At 50.4% G+C, this 17919-nt stretch overlaps 1 pseudogene; it reads left to right on the top strand.

The window, feature by feature from the left end:
* Positions 1-299: 299 nt before the first annotated feature.
* LOC142422963 (2-acylglycerol O-acyltransferase 3-like) lies at positions 300-2569 on the top strand (annotated as a pseudogene).
* The last annotated feature ends 15350 nt before the right edge of the window (positions 2570-17919 follow it).

The raw sequence follows: 17919 nt of genomic DNA on the forward strand, positions 1-17919 counted from the left end.
CACACCAATCTCTCCAGCACCGACAGGCTACCCCTCCCTCGAACACGCCTTTCCTGGCCCCGCCCAGCGGCCAGCCTAAATCTCTGATAGGAAGAAGGTCAAAAATCAGTTCCAGGAAAGAGTCTGGAGCCTTCTGGCCTCCAGTCCACGGATCTCAGGGCCACGGCCACTCGCCAACTCACACGCACAGGGAAAGCCAGGCTTCCAGGCCGAGAAAACCTTACTGAGGGCAGGCTTCCAAGCTCTCACTTGGGGGCCTTCTGGCACCCTGAAACCCACAGAAGACAGGAGGCCTTGGGATGGAGGCTCCCTCGCCCTCACCTACCAAGAAAACCCGAGGAAGGCGGTGGCTGGAATCAGCGTCAGCCTTGCACTATGTGACCACATTTCTTTTCCTGGATGAGCAGAATGGGAGAGGCTCCGAGGCCTGGGACTGGAGGGAGGCCACCAGTTGTCCTCACCCTACAGGCCAAGGGAGCCCGGAAGCTCTTAGGGAGTTCATTCCTCATTCCCTCTCACCTCTCACCCAGGCGCCTTCTCCACCATCCTGCTCTTCCTCCTCATCTTCACCTCGTTGTGGTCAATCTCTCTTCTCTACTTTATCTGGCTCTACCTGGACTGGGACACACCCAGCCAAGGTGAGTTTCAGACAGCCCCCCCCCCTCCCCGCCCCAGCAAAAACTGTCAGGACAAGAGACTGGGAGGACTCTGACAAACCAACTTCTGTGACCTGTGATCCCAGGTGGAAGATGCTCCACGTCGATGAGGAACCAGACAATTTGGAAGTACCTGAGGGATTATTTTCCTATCAAGGTGCCTGGTCAGATAGTCTAGGCACAGGCAGTGGGGAGGGGGCACACGGCAATCTTCTGGACCCTCCCAGAACCTTACACTTGGAAGTCCACTGAGGTGGAGGCCTAACTTTTCCCAGGGTGACGTTCCCTTTGCCTCTCTCTCCCCAATCCTGCCGGAATACTCACAGCTGGTGAAAACAGCCGAGTTGCCCCCTGACCGCAATTACGTGATGGGTGCCCACCCCACGGGATCATGTACATCGGGTACAGCTGCAATTTCTGCACAGAGAGCAACGCCTTCTCCCAGCAGTTCCCTGGTCTCCAGCCCTTCATTGCCACGTTGGCAGGCTTATTCCGTCTCCCCATCTACCGTGACTTTCTCATGTTTTCTGGTGAGCAAGGAGGAAGAGGAGGTGGAGGAGGAGTTGACAGTTCCCATGGCTAGAGTCACACCTCCACCAGCACCACTCGCTCAGGGGCTTTGAGTGGATGCTGGTGATCTGGTGTGGGTACGTGGACTAGGGGCTGACAGCTAGTGGCATGAGGGCGTATGGGACAAAAGTGGGAGCTCACCCTTCCCATAAAGTGGAGGGATTCAGGAACCTCTGTGCTGGTGGAGACTACTTCCTACACCCACCTCCATCAACCACGCCTGCTACAGGATTCTGTTCTGTGGACCGACAGAACCTGGACTATATCCTATCTGAGAATCCGTGTGGTCAGCTTGTGGTCATCATCGTCGGGGGTGCCCAGGAGATGCTATACTCGGGCCCTGGCCAGCATTGTCTTAATCTCCTGAATCGCAAAGGCTTCGTGCCTGATGTCCCCCGGGGTCAGTGGAAGATGCGGGAGCTTTCACCTGGGTCCCGCTGAAGGGCCATACAGGCCGGGAGAGTGCCCACCTCTGTGCTGAGTTCTCACAGCGAACCAAACTCGGTGTGCAACCTCTGCCCACCCCACTCCATATCTGTGCATCAGAAAGAGGCAAGGTTAGAATGTCCAAAACCGAGGCCCTGGAAGTCCTGAGTTCAAGTCCCTGACACTCTCAGAGGCAAGCCTTTGGCCATGTTCCTCACCTGGGAAGTAGCGCACACGCCGCCTGGCAAGCATGTCATGTTGTCAAGGCCAAATGAGAAAAGTACCTGTTTTCATTGCACCGTTGAGTCTCAAGAAAAGTGAACCCTTCCAGGAGGATCATTCTTGGTGGCCAGAGGTGGATGCCCCCCCTTTGGTGTGGCTTCAGGGGTCTTGGAAAGCAGCAGCTGAGAGCCTCTGATGCAGCTCAGGCACCAGTCGCCAGCCTCATGCCTCCCTCCTCTCCTCCCAAGGGCCTCCCTGGTACCCATCTACTCTTTCGGAGAGAATGATATCTTCAACGTCAAGACTTTTCCTACCGACTCCTGGCAGTACCGCTGCCAGATGACCTTCAAGAAACTGGTGGGCTTTGCTCCTTGCATCTTCTTTGGTCAGAGTCTCTTCTCGGCCAAATCCTGGGGCCTCATGCCCTTCCCCAGGCCCATCACCACGGTGGGTGAGTACTCTTCTCCTAGGGCAAGCTGCCCTCATCCTCCTGGGCATCAGATGGCTCTGTGCTCAGCAGCTGCCTCCCTGTCTCCCCAGTGGGCCGCCCCATCGACATGCCCCAGGCCCTCCACCCAACGGAGGAAGACGTCGACCACTATCACACACTCTACTTGAAGGCCCTGGACCGGCTGTTTGAGGAGCACAAGGAGAGCTATGGTGTCCCTGCTGATGCTCACCTCACCTTCCTCTAACCCAGGCCTCGCCCTCCCTGCTCTGCCGAGTGCACAGCCGGGAAAATGCCACCCCCCTCCCTGACCTGTGGCTCACCTCCATCTAATAAAAGCTGGTTCCCTCTCAGGATGCCAGTGTCATTCAGTCGGGTGCCCGTCTGCTGAGGGCCATCCCAATCCCGTTTGAGCAAGTAGGCTCAGACACATCCCATTTCTACCTGAGCTTCTGCTTTGACTTGGGCAGAAAAAAACCCTGAATTCTCCTCCTAGGGAGCCTCAATGCAATGTGATAATGTGGACAAGCTCTTCTCCCCTGGCTGTGCCACCCCCACCCCATCTGTGAATGAAGCCACATGCTTGCTGAGAGCAAAAGGACACTGGGACAATGTTGGGGAGTTGGACTAGGTGGAGGGGCTGAATTTGAGGGTGAGCAGGCCTTAGTTAGGTGGTGAAGACTAGCTGGCTAAGTGACTTACCTTGAGCAAAGGATGAACTTGGTCAGAGGTACCCTGTGAGTAGGAAGGGAGGCGTCAATCCCACTGGTAGAAAAGACAGGTGTGCTATATAGCTGGCCTTTGTACACATGCCCCATCATGGGGAGAAGAAGGAGCCCTATATGCACAAGGTTTTCAGCAGCTTTTTCCTCTAAAGTTCAGAGCCAATTCCTTCTTCACCGGCTGTTTTTAGTCTGGAAACTCCACTGAAACCTGCTCACTTTGGGGGAGCCTAGTGGCTTCCATAATTTGGAAACTTTGTCAGGAAAGATCAGCCCTTGAAGAAGCCCTCCCATTTGGTCAAGTGTCAGGGCAGTGACAAAGAGGAAGGCCCTCAAGGAGGTGCATGGACACAGTGGCTGCAGCCATGAGCTCATGCAGAGGAGCCCTGGTGGGGATGTGCACCAACACCCACACGGAAAGAGCCTTGGCGGTGTAATGGTCATGGGTGTCGCTGCTAACCACAAGGTCAGCAGTTCCTACCACCCAGCAGGAGAAAGAGGAGCCTGTCTACTCCCGGGATGACTGTCCCCATAACGCTGTGAAGCAGCTCTACTCTGTTCTGCAGGCTTCCTGTGAGTGGGAAGGCACATGAGGGCACTGGGCTTGGTTTGGGGTTTCTTTGTGGAAATGGAATGATATTAAGTTAGTAATGTTGGCACAAGTCTGTCCACATGTGTTTGGAGGGACACAAATCTAACCAGGCAGTCGTTTACAGAGCCTTATGTTGTGGTCCCACCACCACCACCCCTGACTGTACTTTGCACAGTACAATGCGTGTCATTTCAGCCATTTGTTACTTGTATCATCCAGTGACATCAGTTACTCTCACCGTTATCCAGTTCCATTTTTATCATCCTTAGCAGAAACCCAGTAAACCTTACAGAATACCTGCTCCTCTGAGTGTGTGTGTGTGTGTGTGTGTGTGTGTGTGTAAAAGAGAGTGGTGGATGTGGGGGGAAGCATGTGTGCATGCTTTGCGTGAACGGACAGAGTCAGTTGGTTTTCCCTTCAACAATTCACGTGCCTTTTGCTTTGTGATATTGATTGTAAAACCCAAAAGGCAGCAGCACTCTTTCCACTTCCTCCATGGTTTACCGTTTCCCTGCTCCTGTCTTTCTTGTCTTCTGAGCTTCACCTCTGGGCAAACACTGACCCTTTTTGTCTCAAAAGCTTGGCTGCTACAGTGAGTGCACCCATTTGTGGACCAGGTGCTTTCACTCCCATATAGAGACCCATCTCTGAATTCCCTGTAATACCTTTGACCTTGTATAGTCTTTGTTCTGTCTCCCATGGCGCTCTCCTTGCCCGAACTCAAGCTTTCTGCGGTCTTCCTTAATTCCTGGCAAGGGCCACTAGATTCACAGACAATGCTCCCGAGTATGAGGTTTATGAGAGAAGTCACCAGGTTACAATTCTGATGAAATGTGCGCAGGATACGATTGTTCAGTTAGGACTGGTTTCTTCTTCACCACACGTCTTAGGCAGTCCTCTCTCTGGCCTTTAGCCTCTTGTCTCAGCCTCTGACCTGCTCCAGCAATGAGACAAAGGTCTTTGGGGGCTGCCAATGAATGGCAAAAGGGCATTCCATTCCATCGGAAGCTTCCAACTGTAGGCACTGAGTCCCAGGCCTTTAGGGCAGCAAGCCCAGCTCTCCCTATTAAATGCCCAGTGCCGCACCCTCCACAAACCAACCCCAGGGCCTGAAGCATTCAGTTTTACTTGCTCAGCGATCTGGGAGGTCCATGACTCTGTTGTGTGCTCTGCATCCTGGTTCTGCTGTAAGGCTGCTGCTGTGTCCTCTCTCACTGATATCTCCTGGATGAAGGTTCAAGGCACGGGGGAGCTTCTTACTTTTCTTTGTTTTCTTCCAACAGTTTTATTGGCATGTAGCTTACTTATCATACAATTCAATTGTTCAATTGTGCACTCATATCAAGGAGCATTGTACAATCATTACCACATCCATCATAGAGCACCACACCCCCACCCATACCCACATTCCCTGTGGTGACTCCGCCTTTAAGACGAGTTGTGCACTCACCATCCGTTCGGGTGCTACCTCCAGTCCTCCCGCCGGATCTTCTTCCTTGCTGGGAATGAGATACCCTTTCTCTTGGTATTGAGGTCGCTTACTTTATACCCCGCAGCCTGGCAATCACAAAGCATCCTGTTAACCAGCGCTCTAGACCCAATCCTATCAGTATCACCCCCACCTCCACAGATGACAGACTCATTATACAGTGGTTCTCCACCTTCCTCATGCCGTGACCCTTTCATGCCACTCCTCATGTGCTGGTGACCCCCCTCCCCTGCCCAATCATAAAATTATTTTCGTTGCAACTTCATAACTGTCATTTTGCTACTGTGATGAATCAGGCGACCCCTGTGAAACGGTTGTTAGACCCCCTGAGGGGTTGCGACCCACAGGTGGAGAACCCATGCATTAGGAAAAGGCCATTTGGTGGGAGTTCCACAGACTGTCTAGATGAGCCACATTAAATAACGCATTGCTCCGCAGTCATATTTACTGCAGGCTTTAGGTCTGTATCCCAGACTGAAATAAGAACCATTCATCAAAATGCAATGAGTCCAACTACAAGTGCATAAAATACATCCCGTGGAAGAATTTCCCCTTGTTCTCCATGAAAATACAGGCATTCCCATGACTTACCAGGGTCATTCTCAGGTGAGAAGTTCTGTGTTCACTTCCAGTTGGTACAGAGAAGTACTTAGTCCTTGCATTAGTCAGCACTCCCTCTTTATCCAAGGAGAGCGTTTGCCCCTCCTCGCTAGAATAGGCTAAGAGTCCCTGGTGATGCCGTGGTTAAGTGCTTAGTTGCTAAGGAAACGTCTGGGGTTCAATTTAACCAGCATATCTGAGGCAGATAGGTTTGGCAAGCTACTTCTGTAAAGAGTGCAGCCTATGGAACCCCAAGGGGGCAGATCCACTGTGTCACACAAGGTTGCTGAGGAACTGAATCAACTCAGAGACACAGTAAGTACAATGTCTGGCTGCCAGTAGGTGCCCTCTTGGCACAGGCATGGAGTTTGGGGGAGGGGGGTGTAGAGAAGAGCAGGCTTGAGTTCTTTGCTGGCCTCTCCTGTCACTGCTGCTTCATAATGCCTTGGGACTGGAGTAGAGGGCATTGGGGAAAGCTGGCCGAGTTCTCACCTGGTCTGGCCTGTCCCAACACAGCCTGGTTACAGTGGATTCCTTTCCCTGACAGCCCCATTCCGGAAGTCTTCAGAGCTTGTTATGGAAGGTGTTTTGGAGCAACCCGTGTGCTGCTGCTTCCTTAAACTCTGGCTCTGGTTTCTGCCCCTGCTCCACCCAGGCTTTCTCTGTGGGACCCCCAGCTCCATGCCTGGGCACCCTGGGCCTGCATTCCCTGGGTAGCCACTGTTCTTCCTTCTTTCGTGCCTCACAGCACCCAGCCAGCCACAATCTCACCTTTGAATTTCTCAGTGGGGTTTGGATACATTCTCTAACAGGCTCTTGGTCTATTGAAGCATTTGTCAATGAACCCAAGGTGAGCCTTGCCCTTTGGGGATGGGCTCATAGCACTTTCAAAGAGTGAAGAGCAAGGAGGAGGAGGAGGAGGAGGGAATGAGAGAGCGGGAGAAAGAGGAGAAAAGAGAAATGAACAGCAGTTCCTCTCGTTCATTTCCAAACTCTATTGTGTATTGTGCTGAGAGACTCCTCATTGCTTTGAACATGTCTGTGTGTGGTCTGGTTTGACTCCTTGTGAAAGTACTGAAGGCAGTGAATTATAGTGTATGAATCCGCTGGCTATTATCTTTGCAGCTTCTGCCCAATGAGTGGGTTGGACTGTACAGATGAGGGGCTTATGGCCCACCAAAGGGATTGGATCATTTGCTAAGAATGTACATAAGGTTCATGGCACACTTGTGGTGGCCCAGCCTGTCAAGCAGATCTCTGGAACCCTAACAAGAAGACAGGTCAGTTTTGCCATCCTGCTGAGCTTAAAAATGAGCTCTTTGGGGGTAGAAGAAAGGAGACGCCTTATTATTAGCACCAAGAACGTTGAAATGAGGAACAGTCCTTGGCATGGCGTCCCTGAGCCGGGTCCCTGCTAGACTCAGAAGACTGAGCTCTTCAATACTGGAGAGAGAGAGAAATGGTCATCAAGAAGCAGCAGCAGAAGCAGGAGAACCGAAAGACTGGCAGGAGTGTGTGCTGCACTTCTCAGCTCACAAAGCAAGAACATGGAGTCCCTTTGGTTAGGAGGCTTGCTAACAGAGTGACATGTCTCTGGGCACGTGAGGGCACTAGGTTAGTCTACCCATTGGGTTTAGAGAAGGAGTGTCTTCCGACTGAGGCTTCCCTGCAGTCCGTGCGGTGACTCCAGGCGCGTATCAGCATTGCTCAAGAGCTTTGTAACACTTACTGAAGCAGGGCAGAGGTAAGGCCGGCCCAAGAGACATAAGGAGCCAACAGCTAATAGGCAGAAGGCCAAGGAGAAACCTGATTTAGGCCTGGCTTAGGGGAGGCTATCCTGAAAACCATATCTGGAATATTTCCTAATTCTAATGTGTAAACTGTTACTTCCATAATAAACACCATAGTCGTGAGTATTGTCCTTGAGTTCTGAGCCGTCATTTCAAAGAACTGTCAAACCCAGCAGAGGAGCAGCCTGTGCTATGGGACCACTTGGTGTCAGAATTGGTGAAAAGATCATAGGGTGGAGGCACATATGGTGTGACTTCCACCTTAAAAGGATCAGCCTTGAACTATGGAACTTGATGTTCCTCTCCACTGTGAGATAGGAGAAACCAGATACTATGCTGACAGAGACACACAGGGTAGTTATGATAATTTAGGGCTCAGGATGAACTTGAATATAAGCATCACCCAGGTTTTTCTTGGGGATTTTCTCTTGTGTTCAGTGGGGGCAGAGGGAAGAACTTCAGGTAAGGACTGGGGGCAAGAGGTGCAGGGCAGTGGAGGGCCCAGAGCCTGCTGGATCTTCCTTCCTCTCAGCCTTCAGTCTGTCTGCTGATCCCGTGAGTTGGGGGTGCATCTCACCAGAGGAAAGGGAGGTGATGTATGGGCCCTTTGTGGGGGATGTCACGGAGAGTGGAGTGTCTACCTTTCCCATCCAACCCCTATTTGAACCCTAAAACCAGTGTGTCATACTGACGGATGGCAGTGACATTGGACCTAAAGCTAGAGAGGGATATTGAGAAGCCAGTAGAGTTTGACTGGAAAAAAATGGAGTTGGTGGAAGCAGACCTATGTTACAATGCTCCCAGTACCTGTGAGGCCTTGGGGCAAGTCTATCTGAAAAGAGGCTAGAACTGGTCTGAGCTGATAGAGTAAGAAAGGAGAGGGGGCACTGACCTCCTGTGAAAAAACTGGGGCGGATGGAGAGCCCACAGCACAATCCTGAAAGGGGCAGTCGGTCAAGGTCAGCCTTGTGTCTCTGGGAAAAAAACATGAAATCCGTTTGAGGGTGTTCTTGTCCTGCTGGGGAAAGATCTGCAGGGACAGAAGGGACTGACCATGATGTCCCTTGAACAAGCACAATGTGTCCCTTTTTCATCCATGAGATTCACACCCTCCCTATGGCTGTGACACAACGCTGGTAGGCGGCCCCGCCCCATCCCCTGACTCCAACCTCGCCAGTCAGCCTTCTTCGGAGAGTACCACTCTCTCCGGGAAGCCAGCCAAGATTGAGAAAACCTGTTGCTTCCTGAGCCTTCACAAGCAGCCTCTGTTCCCTAGCCCACTAGAGGATAAATGTCACTGGAACACATTTAACACTGGGACTTGGTTTTCTCCAAACTTACTGTCCCCATTCTATGTGACCCTATAGGATGGGATGGATTTCCTACACGGTCACTCTTAATGGAGTAGAAATCCTCATCTTTGTCCCACAGAGTGGAGCGTGGTTTTGAACTGCTGATCTTGTGGTTCGCAGCCCAACACGTGACCCCTCCGTTCGTGGTGCTCCCTAATCCAGCACCCATCGTGGGCAGGAGTTTTTCTAAGGGGCTAAGGCTTCATATGGAGGAAGGTGGAGAGTCCAGGATGCAGGTGGATGACAGACATCTGCCACCAGTTCACAGACCTTAGACCCATAGACCCCACACCACAAGTCCCAGCATGAGGAGTTGAGCCAGCAGGACTGAGGTCCCAGGTGAGATGTCTTCTGAGGGAAACACAAGGATGAAGCACACATCAATGAGCCATTGCTGGCGGCTTCTATCACAGGGATTCCAGTCACATGGAAGGAAATTGAACAATCAGCTTCCCTGTTAGGCTAAGCTTGGCTGGGATAGGTCAGGTCTCAGACCTTGATCAACGCTGGAAGCCCTGACAGAAAGCAGCAAGATGAAGCCTAATGAACCCTAGGTCAGAACTCAGAGCTTAGAACCTGTCCACCAGTTCCAACCTGCACCTGCTGCCTCATCATCTAGAAATATGCTGCCCGGATGTCTTGGTGCTGCCACAGTGACCATGTCGTGGGAGCAGAAGTAGGACAGCTAGGACCCAGTTGTTGTGCCTTGGCCTGCAAACACGAGAGCAGCAGCTCAAAGCCACCAGCCACCCCAAGGGAGAAAGATGGGACTTCCTCCGCTAATAGACAGGGACAGTCTACAAAGTCCTGTGAGCCGTAAGGGACTTATTAGAATAGGACTTGGTCTCATGGCTGGGAAGGGGGTGCATGTTTCGGGGGAGGCGTGGCACAGAAGCTGAGTTTGAGTTAAGGATCAAACACAGCTCAGTCAAGTCTGGCTGAAAGCCCCATGCCGTGCCTTTGAATTCATGTAGCGAGGTCTCTAACTTCCTTCATCCTTGCCCAAGGCACATCCAAACCCAAAGCAACGTCACTGCTGTCGAGTTGATTACCACTCGCGGTGACACTACAGGACAGGGGAGAACTGCCCCGTGGGTTTCTGAGAGTGTCCTTGTTCACAGGACTACAACTCTTCCAGCTGTCCATCGTCTCATGGCTTGAGATCTCTGTTGGGCTCAACTCAAAGACTGAGCATGTGCCAAGACCTGGAAGTTTTGAAGTTACGCCACGACCTCTCACTCACCACTTTCGGAACCTCCATTTCCCCTTCTGTAACCTGTGACTAGCGAGTTTGCAGTTGATTTCATTTTATTCTGCAAGAGCACTAAAATGAAAGGCCTGGCAGAGAGAAGCTGCTGAGAGAGGGCAGAGGGCAAACTTCCTTCCATTGTCCTCTACTCCTCTTCTTCTGTGACTGGCAGAGTAGGTGCACCGTCCTCCGGGGCTGAATCATTCTATTTTAAGACTATGTTAAAAATAATTCCTTCTCAGAAGGAAGGCTCGCAGATGATGCACGACAAAGTTAGAGCTTATGCATAAATAAATGATAAAGATGTTCCCAAAGAAAATGAGGAGAATGTCCCCCTAGGAGGAATTTGGGTCGACAGTTCATTGGTGTGGAAAATCTGTGATGGAAACGAAATGAACTCACATGCAAAATTTACCTGTGACTTCTATGTAACTCAGGTGCAATCCCCAGTCCTCCTGCCTCACGTGTAACTCATATCCCCCCTGGCTCATCTGTAATCCCTAGTCTTCCTGTACAAGAAAAGGTCTTTCTCCATTTTTGAACTTTGGAACCCTTGGTATTTTACCAGGTTTGGCTGCTTCCAACCCAACAACAAAAACAACAACAATTCTATTGTTTCTCTCTTTATAGGATTCTAGTGGCATGCTACTCTTGGACATTACTTCACTGTGCATGGAACACAGAGAACTATGTAAATAACACATGGATAACTTAATCATAACCTCACACGTGTCTGCTGTGAGACGTAAGGTGAGGTAAGCTCGTGTGGCAGGTCCTGTGAATGAGCATCTTCATGTTTAGGTGAAATAGAACTGTGACCCAATACTGTTCATTGCCAAGGGGTCTCTTCCGACCCATAGCAACCCTGTGCACAAAGCATAGCAACCCAACCAAACAGAACACGGCCCCATTCTGAGCCATCCTCACCATAGCTCCTGCTGTTGCAGCCACCGCGCCAATCCTTCCTGTCAAGGGCCTTCCTCTCCTTCGACACCCCTCTGCTTGTCCGAGCATGATGTCCTTCGTAATTCATAAATTGTTATTATTTCGTCATTTTTTACTCTGTCAGACATCTCCCCCTACCCTCTTCTCTGCTGTCCATCCCCCAGGGAGGAGGCTATACGTAGATTCTTTAAATCAGTTACCCCTTTCCATCCCACGTTCCCTCCACCCTCAGGCATCACCACTCTCATCACTGGTCCTGGAGGAGTCATCTGTCTGGATTCCCTGTGTTTTCCGTTCCTATCTGTACCAGTGTACATCCTCTGGTCTAGCCAGATTTGGAAGGTAGAATTGGGATCATGATAGTGGGGGGAGGAAGTATTTAATAACTGGAGGAAAGTTATATGTTTCTTTGTTGCTACCCTGCACCCTGACTGGCTCATCTCCTCTCCACAACCATTCATGTAGGAGGGTGTCCGGTTGGCTGCCCAAGGGCTTTGAGTCTCCACTCTGCACCTGCACATTTTCAATGATATCATTTTTTGTTCTTTGATACTTGATACCTCTTCCCTTAGACAGCTAGTGGTCACACAGGCTGGTGTGTTTCTTCCATGTGGGCTTTGTTGTTTCTGAACTAGATGGCCACTTGTTTATCTTTGAGCCTCCAAGACCCCAGACGCGATATCTATTGATAGCCGGGAACCATCAGCTTTCTTCACCACATTGGCTCATGCACACATTTGTCTTCATTGATCGTATCAGGAAGGTGGGCACCCACTGATATGATTTTTAGTTCTTTGATGTCTGAAGGGGCTCATGAAACTCTTATCACAATCCATACATACATCAGTTGTGTAAAGTACATATGTACATTCATTGCCCTCAGCATTCTCAAAACATTTGCTCTCCACCCAAGCCCCTGGCATCAGCTCCTCATCGTTATTTCACACTCCCTCCCACCTCTCCCCTCCCCCATGAACCCTTGCTAATATACAAATTATGGTTTTGTCATATCTTGCAATGGCCAACGTCTACCTTCACCCACCTTTCTGTTGTCCATCCCCGAGGGAGGAGTCTATACGTAGATCCTTGTAATAGGTTCCCTGTTTGTAACCAACCCTCTTTCAACCCTCCCAGTATCGCCACTCAGAATACTGATCCTAAAGGGGTCCTCTTCCCTGTATTCCTGTGTTTCCACTTCCTATCTGTACTAGTGTACATCCTCTGGTCTAGCCAGATTTGTAAGGTTGAATTGGGATCGTGATAGTGAGTGGAGAGAAAGCATTTAGGAACTAGAGGAAAGATGTATTTTTCAAGGTTGCTACATCACAACCTGACTAGCTCATCTGCGCCCAAAGACCTTTCTGTAGTGGGATGTCCACTGGCCTACACTCACCCATCCATTTATTCACCCATCCATCTATTGTCTGTCCATCCACCCATTCATCCATCGTTCCATGCACCCACCCATCCATGTAGCCTTCCATCCATGCACAGTTAAGGAATGGCAACAAATGTACAAATGTTCTTGACACTGTGCATGGATGCCAGAGAACTGTGTAAATCACACATGTACAAGTCAACCGTAACTCACGCGTGTCTGCTGTGAGACGTAAGGTGAGGTAAGCTCGTGTGGCAGGTCCTGTGAATGAGCATCTTCATGTTTAGGTGAAATAGAACTGTGACCCAATACTGTTCATTGCCAAGGGGTCTCTTCCGACCCATAGCAACCCTGTGCACAAAGCATAGCAACCCAACCAAACAGAACACGGCCCCATTCTGAGCCATCTTCACCATAGCTCCTGCTGTTGCAGCCACCGCGCCAATCCTTCCTGTCAAGGGCCTTCCTCTCCTTCGACACCCCTCTGCTTGTCCGAGCATGATGTCCTTCGTAATTCATAAATTGTTATTATTTCGTCATTTTTTACTCTGTCAGACATCTCCCCCTACCCTCTTCTCTGCTGTCCATCCCCCAGGGAGGAGGCTATACGTAGATTCTTTAAATCAGTTACCCCTTTCCATCCCACGTTCCCTCCACCCTCAGGCATCACCACTCTCATCACTGGTCCTGGAGGAGTCATCTGTCTGGATTCCCTGTGTTTTCCGTTCCTATCTGTACCAGTGTACATCCTCTGGTCTAGCCAGATTTGGAAGGTAGAATTGGGATCATGATAGTGGGGGGAGGAAGTATTTAATAACTGGAGGAAAGTTATATGTTTCTTTGTTGCTACCCTGCACCCTGACTGGCTCATCTCCTCTCCACAACCATTCATGTAGGAGGGTGTCCGGTTGGCTGCCCAAGGGCTTTGAGTCTCCACTCTGCACCTGCACATTTTCAATGATATCATTTTTTGTTCTTTGATACTTGATACCTCTTCCCTTAGACAGCTAGTGGTCACACAGGCTGGTGTGTTTCTTCCATGTGGGCTTTGTTGTTTCTGAACTAGATGGCCACTTGTTTATCTTTGAGCCTCCAAGACCCCAGACGCGATATCTATTGATAGCCGGGAACCATCAGCTTTCTTCACCACATTGGCTCATGCACACATTTGTCTTCATTGATCGTATCAGGAAGGTGGGCACCCACTGATATGATTTTTAGTTCTTTGATGTCTGAAGGGGCTCATGAAACTCTTATCACAATCCATACATACATCAGTTGTGTAAAGTACATATGTACATTCATTGCCCTCAGCATTCTCAAAACATTTGCTCTCCACCCAAGCCCCTGGCATCAGCTCCTCATCGTTATTTCACACTCCCTCCCACCTCTCCCCTCCCCCATGAACCCTTGCTAATATACAAATTATGGTTTTGTCATATCTTGCAATGGCCAACGTCTACCTTCACCCACCTTTCTGTTGTCCATCCCCGAGGGAGGAGTCTATACGTAGATCCTTGTAATAGGTTCCCTGTTTGTAACCAACCCTCTTTCAACCCTCCCAGTATCGCCACTCAGAATACTGATCCTAAAGGGGTCCTCTTCCCTGTATTCCTGTGTTTCCACTTCCTATCTGTACTAGTGTACATCCTCTGGTCTAGCCAGATTTGTAAGGTTGAATTGGGATCGTGATAGTGAGTGGAGAGAAAGCATTTAGGAACTAGAGGAAAGATGTATTTTTCAAGGTTGCTACATCACAACCTGACTAGCTCATCTGCGCCCAAAGACCTTTCTGTAGTGGGATGTCCACTGGCCTACACTCACCCATCCATTTATTCACCCATCCATCTATTGTCTGTCCATCCACCCATTCATCCATCGTTCCATGCACCCACCCATCCATGTAGCCTTCCATCCATGCACAGTTAAGGAATGGCAACAAATGTACAAATGTTCTTGACACTGTGCATGGATGCCAGAGAACTGTGTAAATCACACATGTACAAGTCAACCGTAACTCACGCGTGTCTGCTGTGAGACGTGAGATGAGGTAATCTCGTGTGGCATGTCCTGTGAACGAGGATCTTCATGTGTAGGTGAATTAGAACTGCGACCCGGCTAAGCTCGCCCCGTGGTCCCGTGGATCTGTGTCTTGCTTCAACAGTGTTTGAACAGAACAGATCCGGGAACTCCCTGCCTCCAACCTTCTGCCACGCAACAGGTTTCTTTCCGGAAGTAACATGGGGACCATCTTCTCAGCCAGCTCCTCCTCTTGGGACGAGCGAACACTTTTATGTGGCGTATGGTGACCTCCAAACCGACGCATCATTAGCCCTTAGATCCGTCAGAATTCTTCCGCCGACGCGGAGGCTGGCGTCAACCGTCTGGTCAACCTGCACCTGCAGGCCTCTTGCATCTACTTCTCTCTGGGCTTCTTTTTCCACCGCGACGATGTGGCCTTGGAAGGCGTGGGGCACTTCTTCCGCGAGCTGGAGAATACCCGCGAGGGGGCCGAACATCTCTTGAAGCTGCAGAACCACTTCTAATATGTGCAGAAACCGTCTCAAGATGAGTGTGGTCAAACCCTGGACGCCATGGAAGCTGCCCTAGCCCTGGAGAAAAAACTCAAGCGGGCTCTTCTGGACCTGCGTGCGGTGAGGTCCACTCACGCTGACCCTCATCTCTGTGACTTTCTGGAGAACCACTTCCTGGACAAGGAGGTGAAACTCCACAAGAAGATGGCCAGCACCCAGGCCGGGCTGGGCGAGGATCTCTTGGAGAGGCTCACTCTCAAAGACGACTAGGAACCTGTGGCGCCAAGCCACCTGCCAGGGGCCCTCTTCCTCCCCTCTGCCGGCTTTAGCCCCTCTGCCTGAACCCCTGGATGCGCCAGCCAGCCACAGCGCCACCGCCCTGGAACCCCTCCCCCAAGCTGGGGACCAAAAGAAACAATAAAGTTTCCTTTTGCAGCAAAAAAAACAAAAACAAAACTGTGACCCAATACTGTTCATTGCCAAGGAGTTACTTCCGACCCATAGCAAGCCCGTGCACAAAGCATAGCAACCCAACCAAACAGAACACGGCCCCATTCTGAGCCATCCTCACCATAGCTCCTGGTGTTGGAGCCTCCGTGCCAATCCTTCCTGTCAAGGGCCTTCCTCTCCTTCGCCACCCCTCTGCTTGACCAAGCATGATGTCCTTCTCCAGGGACTGGTCTCCCCTGAAAGCATGTGCAAGGTCTGTGAGACAAAATCTCCCCTGACTTCTTCCAATACAGATGGGTTTGTCATTTTTGCAGTCCATGCACGTTCAAGATGCTGCCCCAGCACCACCATGCAAATGCATCCTTTCTTCCTGCATGTCCTTGATTCAGGGTTCCACTCTCACCTGCATCAGATGCCATTGAAAACACGATGGCCTGGGCCAGCCTCACCTTAGTCCTCAAAGTAGCATCCTTACTGTTCAAGAGTCTAAAGAAGTCTTGGGAAGCAGAGTTAGACAGTGCAACACGTTTTTTGAACGCTTGATGGCTAATTCCCTAAGCATTGATTGTGACCCAGGCAAGACCCAATCCTTGTCAACATCAACTTTTTGTCCATTTTTCATGATGTGACCTGTTGGTCCAGTGGGGAAGATTTCGGTCTTCTTTACATGGAGTTGTGATCCGTACTGAAGGCTGCAGTAATTGATCCTCATCAGCAAAGGCTTCAAGTCCTCCTCACTTTCAGCAGGCAAGGTTGTATCACCTGCATATTGCTGGTTATTAATAAACCTTCCTCCAATCCTGATGCCACTATCCTCTTCATGTTATCCAGACTCTCTGATGATTTGCTCATCATACAGATTGAATAAGTACGGTGAGAAGATGCAACCCTGACACACATCTCCCCTGATTTTTTAAAATCATTTTATTAGGGGCTCATACAACTCTTGTTTTTTTAAAATCATTTTATTGGGGGTTCATACAATTTTTATCACTATCTATACATACATTCATTTTGTCAAGCGCATATGTACATATGTTGCCATCATCATTCTCAAAACATTTGCCTTCTACTTGAGCCCTTGGTATCAGCTCCTCATTTTCCCCCTCCCTCCCCGTTCCCCCCTACCTAATGAACCCTTCTTATTCATAAATTGTTATTGTTTTGTCATATGTTACTCTGTGCGACGTCTCCCCCTGCCCTCCTCTTGTGTGTCACAAAAGACTATAAGCCAGTTTCCATTTTACTTTTGACCACTCAGACCATGGTGGAGATCTGATGGGTAAGAAAGCTGGAATTGTTCAGGCTGTGAACCTTCAGAGAAAGCATTCTTGAACTGACACCAATCTCACTGCTATCGAGTTGAAGCCAGCTCTTTATGGGAGTGGAGTCTTTCTCCGGCACAGCTGCTGGTGGTTTCAAACTGCAGACCATGAGGATGGCAGCCCAACGGATCACCATTGCCATCTCGTTGATCCTGCCCCTCTGGGACTGGGTAGAACTGCCCCTGTGGATTTCCTCTACTGTAACTCTGTGCGAGCGTAGAAAGCTCCATCTTTCTTCCTTGGAGTGACTTGTGTTTGCAAATGCTGACCTTGAGGAGTGCAGCAGGCTAAGAGTCTTATTGACAGAGAAATTACATACTAGACACTTATCTATAATTCCCATGGCCCTTTGGACGGCATATATTCTTGTATGCCGCTAACTCAAGAAATCCCCAAACTCACTGACATCAAGTCGATCCTGACTCAAAGCAACTTTATAGGACAGGGTAGAACTCCACCCCCTGTGCGGTTCTGAGATGGTTTGTCTCTACTGGAGTAGAAAGCATGGCCATTCTCCCAGGGAGCGAGTGGTGGCTTCACACTGCTGACTTTTCAATTAGCAGGCCCCAGCGAAACCCACTGCGCCACCAGGGCTGCCTGCATACTGCTAGACTCTCCGTCTAAAGCGTATGACCTGTGGGAAGGAGTGACAGAGGAAGGAGCCTTACGAGCAATCAGAGTCCTCAACGCCTTTCGGCTGACCCTGCCTCGAATACCCCCAGCTCCTCAAGACCACAGAGCTGAATTCTTCTCCACACAACCTCTTTTTCGGTTTCCACCCTCCCGGCATCCTGGTGGTCTGGGCCTTCGATAACTTCTGCATGGAGGCCATGCTCATGCTACCCAGTTGGTCCAACCTTCCCATCTTCTGGGACTACTGGCGACGTGGGGGTGGGTGTGGGCAGAGCTGGGTCTCAGACCCTTCGCTTTCCTCCAATGCAGGTGGAGGTAGGTTGAGAATCCTTGGCCCTCAAATTCCCAATGACGCACACTCGCCCCCTGCAACACCCAGGAGTCCAGTTTCTGAGCATGGCCTTCCCACCCCTCTCCACCTTTAACCTACTCAGACCTGACCAGAACCTCCTACTTGCCCTCTAGGCCTGGAGACAGCCAGGTGGCCTTTCCTGGCCAGGAGAGATTCCTGGGAGGGATTTCAGGCAAAACCCAGAGT

The sequence above is a fragment of the Tenrec ecaudatus genome, chromosome 12, assembly GCF_050624435.1.
Source record: "Tenrec ecaudatus isolate mTenEca1 chromosome 12, mTenEca1.hap1, whole genome shotgun sequence".
Taxonomy (NCBI): Eukaryota; Metazoa; Chordata; class Mammalia; order Afrosoricida; family Tenrecidae; genus Tenrec; species Tenrec ecaudatus.